The following is a 9194-nucleotide window of genomic DNA, read 5'->3' as shown; positions in this document are numbered from 1 at the left end:
GAAATCAAATATATTTCAAGCTCATGTATTCTCAAGTTCTTAAGGAAACATTTTTTTTTGCCCGCGGGGGAGGGGTCAAACGGTCCTCCATTTCCTCTACGTATATTATAATGGGAACGATGCCTCCTTCTAACTCTACCTACACACACGGTGCTTCACTGTCTCAATTACAATTTGCTGACTTCGAATAATAATTTAGATTTGTAGAAAGGTTACCTTTTTTATTAATTATACTTCTAATCAAAATTTTTAGCACTCGCATTTTTTCGTCTAATTTGGAATTGAGCTATTTGCGTGCAGGCCTTAAGGAAAGTTTTGTTTTGCCTGAATTTAGACGTTTAATTCCTCTCAAAAGAAGTAGCCAAAATGGTTTTTTGCTGGATCAATTTTTGTGCTGACGCGGTACCACCGCAATCCAATAACGCTAGTGGCTGATTAAAATGAGAAATAAGATTTATTCTGAAGCTGTTTTTGTCCAATTTAAAACAATATTTCGTAAGCGGACAAATATGCGGCAGTTTTCATCAACTAGCGTAACCATGGTCTATCTTTGGTTGCACCCTCCCCCCGCAGGGGGGGGGGGGGATGGAGGGGCGCGTGAGGCCACGGAGAGGACGAATGGAGCGCCAGTCGACGGCACACCAAATGTAATCGAACACCGAACTACTGATTTATGGACCATTGAGATTTTTTTGACCAATTGTGGTTAAAATGTTGGCTAAATTTCTCAGTTTCGTTGTTGGCTAACAACCTGTCGACCGATTTCCTAGCACCGACACTAGCGTCGCTTAGCTTAAGCTAGCTACTACCAAGCGAACCCACTGCAGGTTATTTGAGAGCAATTGCAAATTCAGTGTCTGTCGTGAACATGATAGTTTTAGATTTAGAAATTATCAGGTGGAGAACGAAGTCTTGAAACATTCCATTCTTGATTATCAACGACGATTTGGTGATTTTAAAGAAATGATCTATTGAATACTAGATTCAGATCGGAAGGATGTGAGTGGCAGATACTAATTTGCTAATCTGATTCAGCCTCAGTAGCAAATAAACATTAAGAAAGATTAGATAAACATTAAGAAGGAGTTTGATCCTAGAATAATATCGATATATTCTGTTCTTAAGGGATAATACTCCGTTCCCCTTCAGCTTTTGTCTTTTATAGATTGAAAATATTTTTGGGAATGTAATTTTTGCATCTTCTCTCTTCCTGGTGGTTTCTTTTTCTATGTTTTTCGACAGCAAGATTCGAAATACGAAGTTGGTTCTCGTTTTACCCTTCTTTGGTTTGTGAGTCACCTAATTTTGGCAGCATTTATTGGAATAAAGTGAAACGAACAAAATGATTTTTTGTGTTCAGCCTTTTGTACGATATATTCTTGAGTAAAGTTGAACTAATAGAACGTCCCTGTTGCGGACAATATTTTAATTATAAACTTAATTCATTATTCTCTTCTAGGTACTGAGCCCTCAATGCTTGTCAAGTTTTGACCTGTTTTACGCTAATCTGCCAATATTCAGACCTTTTAAATCGAATTCAACTGTTTTGTGATCAATTATATATTTGTCAATCAAAAATTATTAGTGAAAGTAGTACAATATTGTAATTGCTCTCAAACAAAGTTTCTGGCAGTTATATTAGTCTTGTAATCTTCTTTTTATTTTTTTTGCTGTACCAATTTTTGGTCTGAAGCATTTAACTTTTCTTCCTCAAAAATGGGATAAACAGATGAAGCCCGGAGTGCATTGAGTGGCTGAGAAACTTACACTTAACTAGTCTTTAGGTATGCGGTTCACCGAAACTGTTTTGAGGAGGCGTATGTTCACTGTGTCAAGGGCTGTTCTTAGAAGTTTTAAAATCTCCCCTCACTCACGACAACGTCCACCCCCATTTGCATGCATTTTATCCGAAAACTAGTTTTTTTTTCTACACAAATGATTTACATAAAAGTTCTGTAAATTTTTATGGTTACTATCTAAATCGTTACCAAAGGATCGGTTGACTTGCTTTCAGATGGAAAAGTGCACAATTTTCGGTCCGCGCTATGCTGATACGCAATAGCAATATAGTTTGAATAAATCACGTGAACATTAACTTTTTTTCCGACTCGGGAAGTCCAAATTGTGAGCGTAGTAAATTTAATGGGGCATTAAAAACAACGGAATCGAAAAATTGTAAGAGAAAAAATATTTCTAGCCAATAACTGTCGTATTAAATGGGTGACAGTTACCTTATGGAGTTGTTGCGTTTACTCCGTTATTTTTCGAAGAAATTCTTTGTCGAATTTTTTTGCGAGAGCTTTGTTTTCTGTGAGGTTAACCTCAGTGGTTTTTAAATGCTCATGGGAGATCTCTGCGTACAATAGCTCATTGTTTGTGTTCTGGAATGTCAATCTCTTTTCAGATTTTGTCCCTTGTTAATTATAATTAGCGGTATAGCAGGTGTTTGGTGTATATTTAGGTGAGAAATCTTGATAATAAATAAATCCGTAACAACCTTAGAGCAAAGAAAGTACCAGTGATGACGTGAGTATAGCGTATTGGACATTACTCTTGAAACAGCCGGCTTTCTAGTTTAAGTTGCAACTGATGCCTTTTATCGATTAACTGTTTGGTTCTAGATTTGTAATGTTTGAGCATCTCTACACAGCTTGAGGCTGTTTTGAACTGGGAATGGACTTGGAATGCCATCGTGTGTCGAATAGTCCTTCTACCGTGTACTATGTCAAAGATTTCATTTCGGAGGCTGAGGAGCAAGAGCTGCTTCGGAATATCAACTCAGCGCCCAAACCCAAGTGGGTTCAACTCAGCAACCGAAGATTGCAAAATTGGGGCGGTATTCCTCATGCCAAAGTAGGTAAGCAATGCTGTGATGTAAAAACTTTGGGCCTTTCCCCATTAAAGCACCTTATGAAATTATAGTCCCATTATGGTTATGGTTTTCCATTTCTTCTGTCGTAGACTAACCCCCTATTTTCAATGCCAAGTTCTGTTTTTTTTTGGAAGCGGTTGATTTTTATTGTTCTGTTGTCGAAACGATCTGTCACCATTTTATTGTAATTTTTCCGCAAATTAAGTTTCGTGCCTCTGTTCAATTGTTTGCATGTGGCTGGCACTTTTTTGGAGTTACTGCGGATGTTCCCTAATACATCAAGTCTGTATGTGCCTGAGCGAACTATACTTCCGAATGATTAATTCAGAGGGCATCGTACCAGCTTTGAGCAGATGATTTTGATGGTGCTCAAATAAACAATATTCATCATCGCTATCAAGTGGAATAGGATTGTTTATTTGCGTCCCCGATGAACGTAGCTTTTTTTTGCTTTCATGGGCTACTAAAAAATCTAATTGTGGCAAAAAAGTTTTGGACAGACTTATCAATCTCTTTATTGCTCTGGTTGTTTTTACGTATACTAAGAGCTCCGTTTTTGTCTCTTTGGAAGAAATGGGTCGAGTTTTTTTCGAGAAAAGTGATCGTGATCGGTTTCGTCGACTATTACGAAAGCAGATTCAAGACTTGAATACCTGCTTTTATGGCTTTTATTATTGTTTCAGACTCCAAATTTGTTTGCGGGCTAGGAACTTTATGCCACAGTGGCTTTTTATGTCAGTTTTGGCCGATCGATGTGTAACGGTGAGACGGGAAAGTAGTATAATTGGTAAGCACTTGAAAATAGTAACTGCAAACATAATAATTTCTTAGGTTGTAGCAAGAGATTCTCGTAGGATCAAAATGTAAAACATAAATGTAAAAATCGTCTAAAATGACAAAAAAATGTAAAAATTGCATATAAAAGTCTGACTATGTTCAAAGTGATATTAAATTCTCCTAAGTTTACATTTATTTATTGAAATTAGTGAAAAAATCAATTCAGCCTGAGTGAATAAATCAATGAACTTGAACTAAGCATGTGAAAGTGTTTTTTCCAAACTTTTTCTCGCTCTACCTAATAGTAATTTGTTATCAAAAACACTGTCTTTCTTGTTTTTACTTTTGTTCAGCATGTTGACCTGAACGCTAAAAAACCCTGAGTCCAAAAATGGACAGCGCCTAAATACTAGCCATTTGAGTAGCTGATAGCGAGTTGAAAACATTTCTTTGGTACGTCGGAACAATTTCTCTGCGAAGCGCAGCCGATGCCAATCCCACTTGTTGTCTTAACATGAGCATCTGTAGTTAGGTTTACACGCCGATTCTGTCCGTGCAGTTTTCTGATGATCTGATTCGCAGGTCGTTTATTCTTTCATCATCACCTTGAAGACCTTCAGGACCTTGAGAATTTGAAGACCTTGAGAACGGTCGCTTCTTTTTCTTTGAACTCTCTATTGCTTCGTGCCAAAGAAAAATTACCGAAATAACTGAAAAAGAGCATAGCTCAAATTGAAAAAATTTTCTATAGTTGTTATGATTTCCAAGTAATTTTTCTAATTCGCAGATCAAAACCGAGGGCCAATAAAAAGCATAAAAAGTTAAAATTCGTAATAATTAATTGATTACGTACATTTTTGAGTTATTCTTTCTTGTTAGTATTATCCTTATTGTCAACGAGCAAGTGCAAGGAGGATTTATGTTTTAAGGAGGAGGATTTGGTAGTGTTCGTGAGTACCCCAGAATCACAAAAGGAAAAGGTGAGTGAACAAAAAATCCAAATCATACAAAAACAGTTTTTTTGTTATTTTTTTTTACCTTTTATTCGTTTTCTAATGTTGAAAAAGAAAAAACTCAAAAATGGAAGCTAACACGAACTCGGATCAACTAAAAGAGATGCAATTGCGGGAAAAAACTTCGTTACAAGAACAGGTTAATGAATTACAAGGGCAACTAATGAATTAAAGGGCGAAAATGTTTGCTATAAAACGAGGATAGAAAAACTTGAAACTGAGCAAAAAAATTTGCAAGACCGAATTCGTGCTCAAGAGCAATACAGTAGAAAAGACATGTTGGACATTTGTAACCCACCAATTGATGCGCAACGCAGCGAAAACGTTCTTCTCGACACTCTCTGATTCTTTGAAAAATATCTCGGGATAAGACTACATGAAACGAGAATAAAAGCTTGCCATATACTCCCTGGGACTGGAAATGATTATGTATTGCCATCAGTTATCATCAAATTCATTTACTTTGACGATAAGAACAATGTCTACAAGTCACGCAAATTTTTAAAGAAAAAACGAGATACACGGTCGAAACATTTATATTAATGAGCTTTTGCCAAAAGTTAATGCTGAATTGAAAAATGAAGCTATCAAACAAGGTTTCATAACTTCAACAAACAACTGCAAAGTTTCTGTTCTGGTATCGAAGGCTAACAACACGATCGGTTGTCATCGTATCAATTATACGAGCGATCTTGCTAATGTTCCAAACGCTATCAAACGTAAAGATGCCAGTAATAAACGCAAACTGGAAAAAGACAACGATGGGAAATCAATTTGTTCTCCCGACATGGAACGAGTCAACCAACAATAAACTAGAACAGTAAACCAAATATGAAATCATGACTGTGTATTTATTTGTTGAGACCAATTCAAAAAGATTTTGTTTTGTTTTGTGTATGTGATAAAATAACTTACTGAAAATAAGGTGCGAAGCAGAAAATGATTGGTCTTCTTTCAACATAAGCGCTTCGTATTGGAAACTGTTTCGCGAATTGGCTGCTTAAATGAATTTTTTAGACGATTTTCAACGTACCTTTTTTATTTTGTTTTCTCTTTTTTTCTAAAGGCAACAAGAATAGCGATATCCGCTTCTCTTGCTGCTTGAGGATGTTACAAAAAAAAATATTTTACTCCTTGGCTTTGCGACATCCGCATTGTCCATCTTTAATTCAAGTATTTTTCTTATCACTTTCAGACAATTCAGCTGCGCCATCCGCACTGAACTTTCTGAAAAGTGAGTGGTGGGTTTTATGTCAAGTTGAGCGATATCCGCTCTTCTTGTACGCAGATGACCACACTGTAATTAACAATTAGATTCAAAATAACGGATACAGCAAAAAATAGTTAAAAATTATAATGAGGGGAAAACCGATCACTACGTTCTTTTCAACAAACAACGATGTCTTCAACACATAGTCTACTTCTTCAAAACATAAGGTCTCTAAGAAAAAATATTGATGAGCTGCAGATTCTAATAAAATCGTTGAATTTGCAGCCATCTTTTCTTTGCTTGACTGAAACATGGTTATCGGACAATCATAGGAATCACCTGTTCAAAATTGATCAATATAATGAACCGTTAACATGCAACCGTCAACAGAAAGGGGGTGGTGTTGCTATTATCTCAAAGAAAGGGGTAGTGATGGAACTTCACAAAAAAACACAATATAACAATATACAAATTTTAACAGCCAAGAACTCGGAGCCGTTGCTATCTATGTAATGGCTGTTTACATGAAACTTAATGCTCCTGTAAACGATTCCTTGATTGTGCTTGAAAACCATCTTAGTGATATCTACTTACAACCAGATGACATAAATATTCTATGTGGTGACATTAACATTGATCACATCAGGGAATCGAGCAGAAAAACTAATCTACAAAGTAGTCTCAGCTGTTTTGGTTTGCAATTTTTGAACTCAAATAAACCAACGAGAGAAACTGAGCAGAATAGTTCAGTTATTGATGTCGTCTACTCTAATAAAAAATTCCAAGTAGATTTTAGAGACATCAATAACTGACCATTATACTCTAACGGTACCGAGAGTTGCAATCGGAACACAGGAAAATAGGAAAAATAGCCGTTATCGAAACTGGAATTTGCTGAAAAGCCGCGAATCGAAAGAAAAACTGAATTTTCTAACGCTTATTGAGCTGCAAAAGTCCAAAAAAACTATTTGAAACGAAGGATATACACTCATGCTTTGAACACTTTAACTTAAAAGTACAGGAAATAGTGATTAAATTTATTCCAGAAAAAATTAAAACACCAGGACAAAATAAAAATTGGGTTGACAACCAAATCAAAAATTTGTCTAACAAAAAACATCTTTTGTATAAAAAAATACAAAATTGAGAGTTCACTGGGAAATTGGGAGCGTTTTTGCGCTGTAAAAAGACGGCTAAGAAAAATTGTCGACAAAAAGAAAGAATTACCTTTTCAAACACTAATTGCTGCCGAAAGCAAGTCAAATAAATCTGTTTTCGAAACATTTAATCTTCTAACCAGGAAAGAATCTGGATCAAAGCCAAATTTGACTGTCGAGCAGTGCCAGGAGTTTAATCAGTTTTTTACTTCTGTCGCAGAGAAAATGAACAAAAATGAAAGGGAAATTGGAATCCTGACAAAATTCCGCAAGTGCGCTGCTCAATGTATCTTCCAAATGTTACTAACGATGAGGTTGAAAAAATTGTAATGTCCCTAATAACAAAATACACAAGTGACTTTTGAGATAAGTGTTTTCGTAATACAGTCTTTAATTTTCGGGATTTTAGACACACTGACATTTCTCATTAACAAAGCACTGAAATCACAAACATTTCCGGAATGCTTGAAGAGGGCAGTTGTTGTCCGAATTTTTAAGTCCGGAAATGTTTCTGAAACTAATAATTACAGACCCATTTCGTTATTACCTGCCATATCGAAAGTCTTCGAAAAGATTATCTACATAAGAATGACCAGTTTTCTCAAAGATACAAATCAACTGCACAACAATCAATTTGGTTTTCGATCAAAACTGGGCACCATAGATGCCTTGATATCAGTTGTAGATTCAATCAGATACAATTTGAACAAACCAGCAATTTCAACACATGCAATCTTTCTGGACTTAAAAAGGCATTTGATACAGTAGATCATTCAATTCTCGTAGAAAAGCTGTGGAGAATGGGATTCCGTGGACCTATCAATACCTTACTAAAAAGCTATCTAACAAACAGAAAACAAAAAAAAAACGTTGCGGAGATACTGAATCCTCATTTTTACCTTTAAGAATAAGTGTACCTCAAGGCTCAATTTTGGGACCATTACTGTTTATCTTGTATGTAAACGATCTTCCGGAGGCTACAGCGAACCTAACAATGATCCTTTACGGCGATGACACAGCTTTGATGCAACTTAGTCAATCAGATCTTAGTCAGCTTGTCTTAGGCATGAAACAAACAATTGATTGGTTGGACAAGAATAAATTAACTTTGAACTTCGATATAACTTTTTTATTCAGTTTTCAAAAGAGGGTGGAAACAAAAGCAATCAAATATCATTTGAGAGAAATCACATTGAAAACAAAAAATCGGTGAGGTATCTTGGAATCCTGATTGACGAAAAACTAAATTATAAAGATCACATTCAGTATTTGATTCATAAAATGAATGTTTTTTTGTGCTACATTCTACAAGCTGAGAACGGTCTAACACAAAAATCAACTAATTTTTGCGTTCAAAACTTGTATGCAACCGATCTTACAGTATGGAGTTTTAATCTATGGTACAGCTGCAAAGAGTGACATCAAGAAACTTAATAACAAAATCAAACATCTAGTGAGAATTATATACGGGAAACGTAAATTTGAGTCAATTGAAAACTTCAGAATTGCAGCAAAAATTTATAACATAGAAGAGTTACATTTATATGAGCTATTGAAATTAGTTATTAAAAAAATAAGGGAGTTAAATGAGCACAGTACAAAAAATGTTTTTTTTTGGGAACGAACGATTTAAACAAAATTACAACACAGAGAATATGCGCAAAACACTTAAAATTTTTGTGTGAAGGACCAATTAACATAAAGATCATTTCAACAAGAGCCAGAAAACTGTTGGTAAAAATACTAAAATTTCAACCTCGTTTCATTGAAGAAATAGCAAAACTGTCTGTAATAGTTTGTAAAGATTTTGCTCATCGGTTCCGTGATAACTTTATATTAGGCAGTGCTGATTTGCTAGAAGGTTTCGACTGAGTTTTTTCCTCTTCATGTTTTTCCGAACCAAATGATTGAAATAAATCAAGACGCTAAATTTTCTGCTTCATGAGGCACCACATGACGAGGCAACACTCGGTGTTCTCTCGGTTCAGTAAGTGTGTCTACAAAAAGTGTAAAAATATATACATTTTTTTTGTTTGTCTGTTCCGAAAACAATTTATTATTATTATTATTATTGTTATTGTTATTATTATTATTATTATTATTATTATTATTATTATTATTATTATTGTTATTATTATTATTATTATTATTATTATTATTATTAT

The 9194-nt window shown here is 35.1% G+C and overlaps 2 protein-coding genes across 2 annotated transcripts in view; both read left to right on the top strand.

The window, feature by feature from the left end:
• The window catches only part of LOC142353939 (ras-related protein Rab-18-B-like), a 476381-nt gene that overhangs the window by 96362 nt on the left and 370825 nt on the right, over nucleotides 1-9194 (top strand). The window lies entirely within an intron of this gene.
• LOC142353940 (putative RNA/DNA demethylase ALKBH6) overlaps nucleotides 2718-9194 on the top strand; it is a 36000-nt gene continuing 29523 nt past the window's right edge. Inside the window, exon 1 of the mRNA XM_075406172.1 lies at nucleotides 2718-2857. The gene's annotated coding sequence lies outside the window, so the exon portion shown is untranslated. The remainder of the gene's footprint in view (nucleotides 2858-9194) is intronic.

Source organism: Convolutriloba macropyga, chromosome 15 (assembly GCF_964194025.1).
Source record: "Convolutriloba macropyga chromosome 15, txConMacr16.3, whole genome shotgun sequence".
NCBI classification, from domain to species: Eukaryota; Metazoa; Xenacoelomorpha; order Acoela; family Convolutidae; genus Convolutriloba; species Convolutriloba macropyga.
The sequence above is the reverse complement of the archived record's forward strand: the minus strand, read 5'-3'. Positions and strand labels throughout refer to the sequence as shown.